This window comes from Diplotaxodon limnothrissa, linkage group LG14 (genome assembly GCF_057381915.1).
Source record: "Diplotaxodon limnothrissa isolate DT_005_m linkage group LG14, D_limnothrissa_male_GT1.1, whole genome shotgun sequence".
Classification (NCBI taxonomy): domain Eukaryota; kingdom Metazoa; phylum Chordata; class Actinopteri; order Cichliformes; family Cichlidae; genus Diplotaxodon; species Diplotaxodon limnothrissa.
In genome coordinates this window covers 4,326,992-4,339,949 of record NC_140609.1, presented here as the reverse complement: position 1 = coordinate 4,339,949, position 12,958 = coordinate 4,326,992, and the positions used below count along the sequence as shown (strand labels likewise).

The 12,958-nt window shown below is 38.7% G+C and overlaps 1 protein-coding gene across 1 annotated transcript in view; it reads left to right on the top strand.

The window, feature by feature from the left end:
* Positions 1–12,958, top strand: part of sez6b (seizure related 6 homolog b) — a 241,983-nt gene that overhangs the window by 19,741 nt on the left and 209,284 nt on the right. The gene's annotated exons all lie outside the window — the stretch shown is intronic.

Sequence of the window (12,958 nt, the reverse complement as noted above, 5' to 3'; positions counted from 1 at the left end):
TTCGGGCAGTTTGTCCAAAGTTTGTCCATTCTGCTCTCCAGATGGGTTGAGCCAAGCAATTTACTTTAAGCTGAGAAAGAAGGCTCTCCAAGCTGCTGTGGGAAAACAATGTCTTATGAATGAGGAGAAAGAGACAAATCTCTACTGATGTGCAACATGCTTTATGCTCTCATTTTGCCACTTTAGGTATTTTGTTCCTCTTCACGGACATTATAATGATTATTCACTGTGCTGTTGAATGAGTCAGCAAAGATGGTTTGTGTTGTTAGAATGCAGAGTATATAAAAGATATTATAAACACACATAATGATGGGTTTTTCATTTTAAAGTACAGCTTTGCACAAAGTTCATTCAGTTGTATGGCAAAGGAGAGTTTGAGGAGAATGTGTATTAATCACTTACATGGAAATGAAAGGTAGAGATGAGGTTTTGAAATGAGTGTGTATAAAATGAACTCACCAAGTAAAATGCCACTGACAGAGCACCCCAGGCTCTCAGTCTTGCAGTAATAAACATAAAACAAGCAAATACAGGGCTGAGACACAGAACCCTGTCAGAAGAAATCAGCTGCATCATTATTTACCTTGTGAGTTGTCAGATGAACAACAGAAGAGCAGTAAGAGCTAAGAAAAAAAGTCACTGAAAAACGCTCTGCATTGTACATCTGCAAAAATAAAATGAATGCTTGAGTGCCTGAGGCATGCAAACCTTTGCGTAGAGTTGTTTTCCTACCTAACAGTAATACTGAGAGCATTCTCTGTCTTTAAAGACGCGCCTGTTAGTTTAATCTTTTTCACTGACTGTCTGAAGTTTCCTTGCAGCAACACTGCAACTTCTGTGTAGTGTTGCATGTCTGAATAGTCCAATCTAGAACTTTTCAGTTTTAGTCATACAGTATTATTGAATAAGATCTGTTCTTATTCAGAAATACAGAGGAAGTGCTGCTGGCTGGAGATGGGTACTTTGTGCTCTGAATGGCTAGTGGAAGTGAGGAGAACAGTTCTGCTCACCTACAGAAGTTGGCACCTGTTTCCATAAAGGAATCTATTCAAAACTCCCACATTGCAAATAACAGCCTGACAAACTTTTCCTCATGTCTGTTGAGTGAGTGAATTACACATCAGACATGAGGACAGATCACGGAAGCTAAAATGGATGTGTCAGAGAAAAATATCCTAATGATGTGCACGTTCATTGGATTATTGTTTAGGAAAATAATTAAGCTGCAAAATAATTAAAATACAGCGCCGCACCTGCTAAAACCCAGAATCCCTATTTTATATTTAAGTATAAAATGTGGTCACTAAAACCCCATAATATCTGCAGTAAAATACAGGTACTGATTGCATCAGAAAATCCAAAGCTTAGGTATATGAAACATCAGTCTCTTGTCTCAGCTCTTGTAAAAGTTCTGTACCACTGGCTACAAAAACAGGAGCCTTCTCATTCTTGATTTTGTTGTTTTCAATTGTAAGTAAAGTTACAAATATCAGATTAGCAAAGTAACTGCCAGTCTCCACACCTACTAGCAGAAGTCCCTAACAGGACTTGATCACCTTGCAGAACAAATGAGTCTCATCCACACCGGCTAATATAGGGTAGAACAATTCTGATCATGAAGCATATCCAAAAGGGTACAACACCATTGAAGTACGCACCGATTAATTGCCTCTCTACAAGCTGGAAACCAAACAGCAGTAGGCACGAGTCAATACATGAGCACAGCTCATGTATTGATGCATGAGTGTTATATGGTGTTATATGCATTGCAAATAACACCAGAGGACTAAAGCACCAGCTCCTTGTTAATATAGCAGTATACCAGGACTCTAAGACCAGGCAGAGCAATTTAAGAACTCCCATAATTGACAATAAGAAAGCATACAACCTAATACCCCATCACATGCATGCTAGAGTGCTTGGCACTGTACAAGCCTAATAGTGTGTCAGTCACTAAATCAACTCAATTGAACTATGGAAAACAACACTGGAGGCCAACACAAAGGTAATCACAAAGTCACCATCAAGTGCAGAACATGCCAAGGCGATATCCCCACTGTTGTTCTGCATAGGCTAGGATGCCCAAAGTCAGTTCATCATTAAGAGTGGCTATGGATATAGATTCAGCAATGGAGTGACCATCAGCCGCCTGCATATAGATGACCTCACTCCAGGAGTGAGTGAGATATTAACTCACAAGCATTTACAATGAGGACATAAGGATGTCATTCGGACTGGAAAAGTGTGGCAGAATGGTTGCAAAGAGAGGGAAGGCAATCCAGACTGAAGGGGTCAGAATAGCAGGACAATAACAATATCACAACTGACAGGACCAAAGAAGACTGTGCAAAGATGCCCCAAAGGCTGTTCAGCATTTAGCAGCAGGATGTAAGATGCAAGTTGGGAGCGTGTACATAAAGAGGGATGAAGTGATAGTGCCACATATGGATTAGAAGTCCTGATACGAGACGCTACCAAAGATGGTTGAGAACAAAATGCCTAAGGTCCTGTGCAACTTCAAGTTCTAGACATACAAGCAGCTGCTAGCATGCCAACTGGACAAAGTGGTGATTGACAAAGATCAGAAGACCACAGTTGTTATTGTAATAATAATCAATTTCAGGTTTTCCAAGCTATCTTTAAATTACACCAATTTGTTTATACAATTGCATACAAACATACAATTCATGAAACTAGGTCCCAGATACATGGATGGTAAATCGAATAGGACTCAACAGATAAACAGCGTAACTGCTGTCAATGAGTATGAAAGCTTTCCACAGTGAATTGCATTCATATGGTACTTTTCTACTCTTATTAATCGTTCAAGCTATACACTTACCTCACATGGTGGCCCCTTGATCGGAAGGTCGGGGGTTCGACTCCACTGAACAGCTACCCTGAGGTACCCATGAGCAAGGTACCGTCCCTACACACTGCTCCCCGGGCGCTGCATTGGTGGCTGCCCACTGCTTCACTGGGTGAATGGGTTAAATGCAGAGGAACTATTTCCCTATGGGGACTAACACATACACACATTACATTACATGTGTGGCCAACTTAGAATCACTAATTTGATTAACATGGATTTCTCTGGACAGTGGGAGGAAGTCAAAGTACTCATAGGAAAAACATGGAAAATATGCACCATCCACTTGGAAAGGCCTGATCCAACCACCAGATTCAAACATTCATGTTGTGAGGGGACCATGCTAATATGGGTTCCATTGGCAGTTAACAAACCAGGACCAATTTTCCCCCCCATAAATGTCTGCATCTTGAGTTGTTATGTGTTGCCAACAAAACTACATTCATGTTAGGTTTACATGTTGCTCACTATAGTTCAGATTATGTCATTATATACAACTCGGTATATTGCAACACTTTAAGATGGCTTACCTGGCTTACATTAGTACCAGATCAAAATCATTCATTTATTGCTGTTACTTTATACTTTCGGGGATCACCAACATCTTATTTTTTGTGTAAAATAATGGAAATTAGGGGAAACAATAGAAACATTCATAAATATGCTGCTTTGTTAAAGCATCAAAACCAATGTTACTGTATGTAAATGTGTGAAATCCCTGGTATAGTTAATGTTGACTAAACAGGTTTTAAACATTTATATAATGATGGAATTCTAGAAAATAACTGTCTCTCATATACTCGTATATAGTCCAGCCTAACAATACAGTCCACACATGCTAATTTCTGTCAGATGTGCTGTGCTTGTGAATACGCCTGACAGCAGCCAAAAAACCACCATTACCAGAAACAATGCAGTGGCTGATGGCATGGATAAAAACAAGACAATTTCTTCTAGACAGCTGCATTGCTTTTGAACACCTACTCACTCAACTGCTGCCACTGCCCCCATCATGAGTTATTCTATCTCATTCTTTCCACAGAGATACTGGCTTTTCATACATTGATTGAAAGCCTCATTCTCAAAGGAGCTGATGCCAAACGGCTGACAGCACTATAGCCAGTAATGGCTCCTGCTCCACAGTGCAGACAGAAGGAGCTTTCAGTGTCATTCTTCTCAACCCTTGCATTCGTAAATTACACCAAGGATCAGTGCAACTGTCTGCTATTCATTTCCACCTCTACAAGATCATCTGCTTGTATATTTTTGTGAGGTTCTTTTCAGCTTATCCACTATAGAAGTCTTCGATCCTGAATGTAGTAGAAGGCCAGTGCTGCTTCTTTTCTTCAGATTCAAAGAAAAGATAAATATGAGTCTCTTGCTCCCAGAGTCTTTCTCAGTAAATTGCTTGATGTATTTAATAGCATGTTTGCCTTGCCTTGCGTTGTGGAATACATAGTAGTGTGTGTAAGCTAAGAAATAAACACACTTCCGCAGTCTCAGAAAGATTTAAATGTACGTCAGTTAGATTTCTCCTTGCAGTTACTCCTGCTTCTTTTTCTTTAGTTTTCTTAGCTGCTCTCGCTACAAAACAGTTACATGGAAAGGTATGATGAAATATTTAACACTGTAGACCTGGTTCTGTTAGATTCAAAGTGAATGTGGAGAGCACTGAAGGGAGAACTATGCAAGTCCACAGACGCAACACACTGTGTGCAAGGTTACATTCAGCTCTGCCTCATTTTGAAAAGAACCGAGCAAACGCAGAGTGGGATGCACAGCAGGAATAGTTTTGACATGCTTTCTGCTGGTGACCTGGTTTTAGATGCAAATCAAGACATATCGTCTAAGCAATATATTTAGGCAATAATGAAAATTTGCATTTGAACATAGACAATCCATGATACACCAATGCATTTATATAGTGACATATGATATCATGAGAACCGCCGTGATTTGTGAATTCCATCCCTACACATTGATTTATATTGCACTAAGAAGTTTCTGGGGATTCTCACCAACGTCAAGACTTTCTAAACTAATAAAATTCTACTAAAGAGTGACCTTCAAATAAGATTCAAATATTTTGAACTCTCCTCTTGATTCTTTCCCCTAGGACCATTTCAGATTAATTGCTTTTTTTTAAAACCAGTTATAAACCCAGCTGTTTAAATATAAGGAATAAGCCTGTGTCTCCATAATGCCTTCCTTCTTGCCTGTTTATGTGGCAAGTCTCATTTGCAGCCATCGGTGAGCTGGTGCTGCTTGTTTCCTATCAGTGACACTGCCAACATCTGAGGCCTGTACTACACAGAAGATAGCTTCTGGGTTAACCCTGGCTTTTCTGTCATTTGAAGGTGGTTCACTTCTTACAGGGGACAAATCGCCATGGTAACTTGTGCTGTAAACCTAACCTGCCATGCAGTTTAAGATAAGATAATTAGCGATCAGATGGTATGAAATCACCACCTATTGACCAATTAATTCTCCAGAAGATAGCTTCACCATTCCTGGAAGATCCCTCTTGCTGCCAATGCCATCCCTTTCCCTTTCACGTGAGTGGAAACGAGTTAATAACAAGCTTTGTGTGACCATTTATACTAATTGCCAATGTTAGTGAAAGTGAATTCAGATAACAGTAAGATACTCTGGGTATGGTGAATGAGCCCCTGAGGCCAGTGTGTCAGTGCTTTTAAGCCCTTATAACTCAGTTGCTGTGTGGCTCTCCTCCCTGAGACATCTTGGATTTCAGTTGTGCTATGGTTTGAGCTTTTCAATTAAACAATGTTGCATGCACCATTTTTTTCACCCATGTACTTATTTGCACTACTGATTGTGCTGACTAAACACTAGGTCACCAAACACCAGGCCATGTGACCTGGTCTCTGTGTTTTGTTGTTAGGACAAAAAAGCATTTGAATTTGAAGTTACTTAATCTGAAGTAATCAGTTTAGTTTAGTTCAATTCAATTCCATTTTAATTCTGTTCTGTTCACTTCAGCTCATTTCAATTGTATTCATATACTGCCAAATCAGAACAACAGTTGCCTCAAGGTGATTTGTATTTGCATACAATAATACAGGGAAACCTTAAAATCAAATTATCCACTTTGAGCAAGCACTTGGTGAGACCAGGAAGGAAAAACTCCTTTTTAACAGGAAGAAACTTCCAGCACCAGGCTCAGGGAGAGGCTGCCATCTGCTACAACTGGTTGTGGCTGAGGGATGCTTGTGGAAGGTGTGAATTATTAGTAGTAATTTCATGGATTTCTAGTGTGGTAACTTTTAATTTATGTGGAGTTTCCATCTGTAAGGACTTCAGTGTGGTGCATCTGTGTGTGTTGTTTTTCTCTCTCTTTCTTTTCTTTATGTGTTGTGTGTTGCCTGGAGACTGTTGTTGTGATTTGGTGCTATATAAATAAAACTGAATTGAATTGTTTAGAGCATTTGGCTCAAAGGCACCTCCAGAGCAATCAGGTGAGTAGTGAACTTGCAGTACACTGCTAACCTTCGTGAAAAATAGGGTTTATGAAATAGGTAAGTTGGGATAGGCAGGTAAGTAGAGGAGTGTTTCCACTTAGTTTAGGACACGTCTATTTGATGCAATAATTGACTTTGAGCAATGCTGTTTATTTGTTTTTTTTAAAAATTAGATTTAATGAGATTTGTTCACAACTTGATTCAAATGGTCTTGATAATAAGTGTTGAAAAGAGACCATAAAACCTGAGATTAACTTGCAGTTGGTGGAAAAAGGTGTTTGTGGCTGAGCGAAAGGGAACTGCTCAGCCTTTCAAACTGCCGGCACTCTTTTATACTATCAAGATTCAAACGTGAAAATAAACTGATTGGTCCCGATTCGCACAGCTTCATTACCTTGCTTGAACTCAGTTTAAGAAAAATGTTTAGTTTTTTTTTTAGGAAAATATACATGATCTCTAATTTACTGGGAGTCAGTTTCGTAGAGCTCAGTTGTTAAATCCCAAAATACCTTATCTTGCTGTGTGAATTTTCACAGGCAATTTTCAGTTTTGCTACAGTGACATCGGAGACTCTAATCACTAAAGTCAGTCTGCTCTAGAGACCTTGGCTTATTGTAAATTGTAGGTACTTTGCTGTCGGAGCTGTCTTTGTGTCTGATTGCTTTCTAATGAAAGCATATACTAGCAAACTCTGCAGAATTCATTTGATTGTCATAGAGGTTGGAAGTATGGTCATCACAGTCGAGATGTTAACTGGCCTTGAATGTGCTTCTTTGAGATTCCTATGTACTTCCTTCATGCTGTTCCTCACAGCATGACCTTCCCACCTTTCTCAAGTATCTCGATGGGCCAAACCTCCTGGGAAAGGCAATTTAGAACAGCATTAACCGCAGCTTGCCCTCTGACCCCACACTACCAATTTAAGCTTCTAACAACACAGCCTCATTGCTCATACTCTTTGCTGTTGGTCAACTGGAGTAAAGAAAACCATGCTGGGATACACAAACATACACAGAGACATATGCACACACACACCACGATGGGGAATTCTTCATCTGATGACCCCTTACAGAAAAAAGTATTATCAGAGGCTGTGCTGTGCATGCTAGAATTCTATGTTGACCTTGCAGCAAAGCTTTATAGTGAGACACACTGACAATCACCAGTGTCTGGCATGTTGCAGTGGGAGGGTCAATTTTTATTTTCAGTTAAGATGCATAATGCAGTGTGACTGGAAATAGCGTGTTTGTAATTCAGTTCAGGATTATTTATGCAGTGCCAAATCAAAACAACAGTTACCTCAAAGTTCTTTATATTGTGAGGTAAAGACACTACAACAAGACAGAAAAAACTCTTGACAATCAAACAACCCTGTTTTTTAGCAAGCACTTGGCAACAGTTGGAAGGAATAAATTCCCTTTTAACAAGAAGAGACCTTCAGCAGAGCCAGGTTCAGTGAGGGGCAGCCGTCCGCCATGACGCTGTTAATGCATTTTTATATGCATGACCTTCAGGGCCTTCTTTGATAAATATTCCCAGTATATTTGTGTTCAGATATTGAAAACGGTTTTCATTTCAGAGCCATAAGCTACAACACTAACATTTCAAAATTACTATGTCAAAAAGACAATATTTTGACATATTTGACAATAGGAAAGGAAGTCAAAGGAATCATGAAATGAAGCTCATATTAAAATAATGGTAAGAACGAGACCTTTTATGTAACTTATCAATCAAAGAGAATGTTTTATTTCTATGTCATCAAATTAGCTTTGTTATTGGAAATTTTACATATCCCAATAGATTGATGTTCAAAGTTGGTTACAGGAAAAAACAGATCTTAAAAGAAAATCGCTTTGACATCACTATATCCATGAAGAAAATTGCGGGATTCATGTAAACATGTAAAGTCTGCAGAAATCTTCCAAGCAAAGCATGTAAAAGGACCACTGGTCCACCAGAGGATACCATCTTATTGTTGTGTTTTGCCATTCCTAGGTGTGAAAAACTATGCCTTAAAAATTATGTGATTTATGCCTCTGCCACTTTCTAATGCACAAAAGACCATCTTATATGGATGAATGTTGCTATTTTATGTTATAGTGGAAACATAATGTTTCCACAGTGTGGCAGTGGCATGCTTAAATGAGGTGAAAACATCCCACTGAGCAACTAGCTGATGGAAGAGGTGAGCTCCTAGCAAAATCTATGGGAGTGATATCAACTGATAATGGTTATTTAATGGACTGATACGATTTCTAGTGAGTTTTCTAGGTCTGACACTAGTCTGACTAGGTGTGATGGGAACAGAGAGGAGAGAGGCATATTTAACTTTACAGAGCACAAGACTGCACGTTTTTGTTCCAAATGCTTCACCTATTCAGAACATACCGAGACACAAAAGACAAAAATGGAGAAATATTAAGATATTCTGACTGAAATAATTCTCTTTTCTAGAATGAACAGGTATATACACAGACACACAGGCAAGTGCATCAACATAAAAAGATGGGGAACACAATAGTTTCTGCCTTTCCTCTTATTACAGATGATTTCTGCATTTGGAAATTGTTGTATGACGCGTAATAAACTTTAATCATTGCACCAGCGATCATGGCCTGCCAGAAAACAAGTGTGAAACCTCATTCAGTGCAAAATGCCTTCCACAGAGGGTCGAGCAGAACAATAACTGTGTTTATGCACACCCTTTATGATGCAGAAATTAGTGTGTTTCTCGTGCCTCATTGACCTCACATCGAACCCACTGGTGTCTGTCTGTAGAAACCCCCATTAGTTTCTCATTAAAATGTCATTAGAGGCAAGCCACTGATCTGTCTCACCTGGGTCACTGTTGATGATCATTTGCAGTAAGAAGAATGCAGAAAATACTGGAGCGCTGTAGCATGGTTGATGTCATTATACAGTTGGGTTTTTTTGTATCATCTGTTAATATTGCACCATACTTCATGAGCTGTCTTTGAAGATAGCTATACAATACAGCATGAATGATTGCCTCACTGAACAAAACAAGAAAGCAATTAGACACTTAAAACATCACCAGTGTAACAATGTAATAACAACAGTGTCATTAGGTTTACTGTCTGGCCACCATGGATTAGCCTTATTCCAGTACATCCTGTGGTTGTTGATCTCATAACGATCTGGAGAGTTTCACAGTCATGTTCCTTGAGATGTTTCCAAGTATTTTTTTTCTGCTGTGGCCGCATGCATCATCTTATTGGATTCAGGGAGTACCATTACCATAGTGGGGCGTTTGTGATAAGCAACACTGTCAAGGAGGGTGGAATGTGTACTGAATCCATGACCGAAGAATTCTCAAATGGACATAAAGTACAGCTTATGCTTGAGCATTGTGTGACATGGTCAACTGTCGATAGTCACAGGTTGTATTAAAAATATTAATGAAAAACGAAGTTTCTGTCTTGGCAAAACAGTGGGTTTACTTCATTAGTGATTTTTCTGAGATGTTAATCTGAAAGTGCTGACTGAGCCTGCACCTGTTTAACTTCCTTGTTTTATTAAACAGGGTTTGACTATTTTTCTCCATCATCTAGGCTGATATGCTAAAATACTTATTAAAAGGTTTTTTTTACGTGACACTCCATCATCTCTATATCACACATGTTGGTCAAGGTGGTCAGTAACAGAAACGTTTCTGTTATGATGATAAATCAAAGAAGCTGATGATCCAGATGATCATGTCTATTTGCTAATGTGTTGTAGGACTTGTAACTCTTATCTCAGAGAAGTAAAAGGAGAGCTAGCAGCAGCTGTATACCCTGTTTGTATACTGTGTTTTATCCACAGTATACAAATGCAAACAACCAGAAATAGCTGTGGGACTCTCAGCACTGTATGATGTACTGGTATCAGTTATGGATCCTCAACTTACTTTATTATGAGGTTATATTTTTACAATTTTCCAGCAAATACAATTCTAGCTGATTGAAGAGGATGGAGCGAGAAAGAGAGGACAGAGAGGTTGTACTAGAACAGGAAGAACGAGGGAACAATAGTGAAGCTAGTTACTTCTAAACAGAAAATATTGTAATGAATGGGAGCATTTTACAGGATTCATACCACTCTAAATGCGGTCCGAACAGGATGGCTATTACTACATTGATGTGACGGACTACAAATCTTTTCTCCACTCAGGAAACTGGGGTACATGATGCTCTGGGCTGAGACTGCATAATAAACGGAGGATTTGTATTGTATGAATTCAAAAGCTTTATTATAAAACAACTCTATTACCATTTTGATTTGTGTACAGGTATTTGGAGTGGCAGGGTGATTTTCCTGTGTCTGTACTTCAGATGGCTACTTTAAGTGCTTTGTGATTTGGTGGACTGTCTCTATGTGGTTAAGAGACTGTAATAATGTTGTGCATGTTTCTCACCTCGTCTGCTTTGATACAAATAGTTCTGTAACTTCTTTAATGACTGTGCCTTTTCCTCGGCTTTGACTAAAACTGCTGGAATATATTTTAATCTCTGATCGTTCTCTCTGAATTATTCTTAGACACTACAATAGGTCATGCAACTAATTAGGTTGTTTTTGAAGGTAACATTGTAATGTGTATCCAATTGAACTGTGGTTTGCAAATGTGAAAAGGACTGATTACAAACATCATATTCTCTTAATATATATTACAAGGCACTGTATGCATGACATTATAATCAGGAGCTGAGCCCCCCTAAAAGTTTGAACCTAGAATCACCTTTGACACCAGCAAATATAAAAATGCTGTAAAAGCACACTGAACACAGTGGAAGTTGAATAAAACACAACAGAAATAATAAAAAACAACAACATAGTAGAAGTAGAAAAAAATGGTTATGAGGCGATATTAATGTGATGGAACAGCTACGAAAGGGACAGAAACCATTCAAAGGACTGCACTGAGACAAAGGATTCTTCATTGTTGTGAGGGTGAAAAGATAATGTGTGTTTTAATTGCATGATTCGTATAATACTGTGGTTTGCTATTTGTTGTTAACTATTAGCTTATCATTTCCACAACTCACGTTTTTGGTTCCCTTAAAAACACTTCCATTGTGTTTTTTGAAATTTTCTTTTCTGAGTTTTTGTTGTGTATTTTCAATTTCTGTTGTGTTTTATTCAACGTCCGTTTTGTGTTGTGTGCTTTCGCAGCGTTTTCTCTATGCTGGTGCATTTGACCTTTCAGGGCCACCATACAAGTGTGCTTCCAGGGACAATAGCCAATTGTGGCCACAAGATGGAAGTGATGTAAAGGATGGATAACAGGTGAGACAGAATGCTGTTTGAGATAAAAGGAGAACTTTTTAAATTGATTTCTGTTAGATTTGTTTGTAGTCCATACAACAGTCAGTGATGTCCTAATGGAGACCACTGACTGTGCTATATTTGAAGGATTATGGGCAGTTTTTGCATGCACACATATAAATCCAAAAGGACAAAAAAGTAAAACAAGGGAACAATTTGGGTTAGTATTTAAAGAACATACCAGATTTGCAAGTTTACGATTCTGATTGTCATGGAAAAAAGCAGCTGAATCACTCCTAGCAAACGTAATTGTTATTTAATGCAGAGTGCTTTCTGTTGTTAGCCAACACTAGGGTTGTTTATGCAGAAGCACGGCATGTTAATCAGCACCGTCTTGATTATGATTGGTTGGGCTGCGGTTAATGCTGCTACGATCACCATTAGTCATTTGCTTCAACATTACTGATTGACTTCAATTAGCTTTACTGTGGGATTTTTTGGGGGTAAACATCATCAACCCTGATAGAGGACTACATTTACCTAGCAGCAGTGTAAAGCCTGTGTTGAGATATTACAAATTACAGTAACTAAAGCAATACTTCTGTTGACATCTTGAACAGATTTTACAGTCAATATCACCTAGAGTTCTATTTCCCTGTAGATTTGAATTGGAGTCTATAATGGCTTGAAGCAGAAGATATAAATTAAACAGCCTCTTCCTGGAGATGTCTCCTTTTCTCATATTAATAGCAGGGAGACCTCTCTTTCCTCCAGGCAGTTCTGATCTTGTCTGCTTCACAATAATTTAAGAGCTTCTTTTCTTAGCCTACATATACTGTATGGTGCTATTGATTAGCTGAGTCAAACATATTACTCCTGATTGATTGCTGTCTTAGTGCTCCAGTCATCACTTGAAATGAGATAGGTGGCAGCTGAAGAAAGGGAGAGGAGTGGAGTGGAGTGGTGGTGGTGGTGGGGGGCTGCAGCTACTTAGCTGCTTGTGTCTCCTCTGGATGAGTCTGAGCAACCTTGACTCCAAAAATCATTTGAGTTTTAGACAGAAAGCAGAGTGAAACATCAACATCAGGTTCAGTGAAAGTTAAAATTGTAAAATGAAATAATTGACCATCTAGTGATGGTAATTAAGTGCAAATGCATACAGGGAAATGTGCTTTAAAGCCATATATAGTGAATGTATCAATATTTAACAGGATATCTGATGCAATTAAAGATTGCTATTAAGTCTGTATTCACTTCATTTCATACATTCCATTAAAATATGTCATGAGCCTATATATGAACTTATCAACTGTTCCAGAACAGAATGCGAGAGAAATAAGAA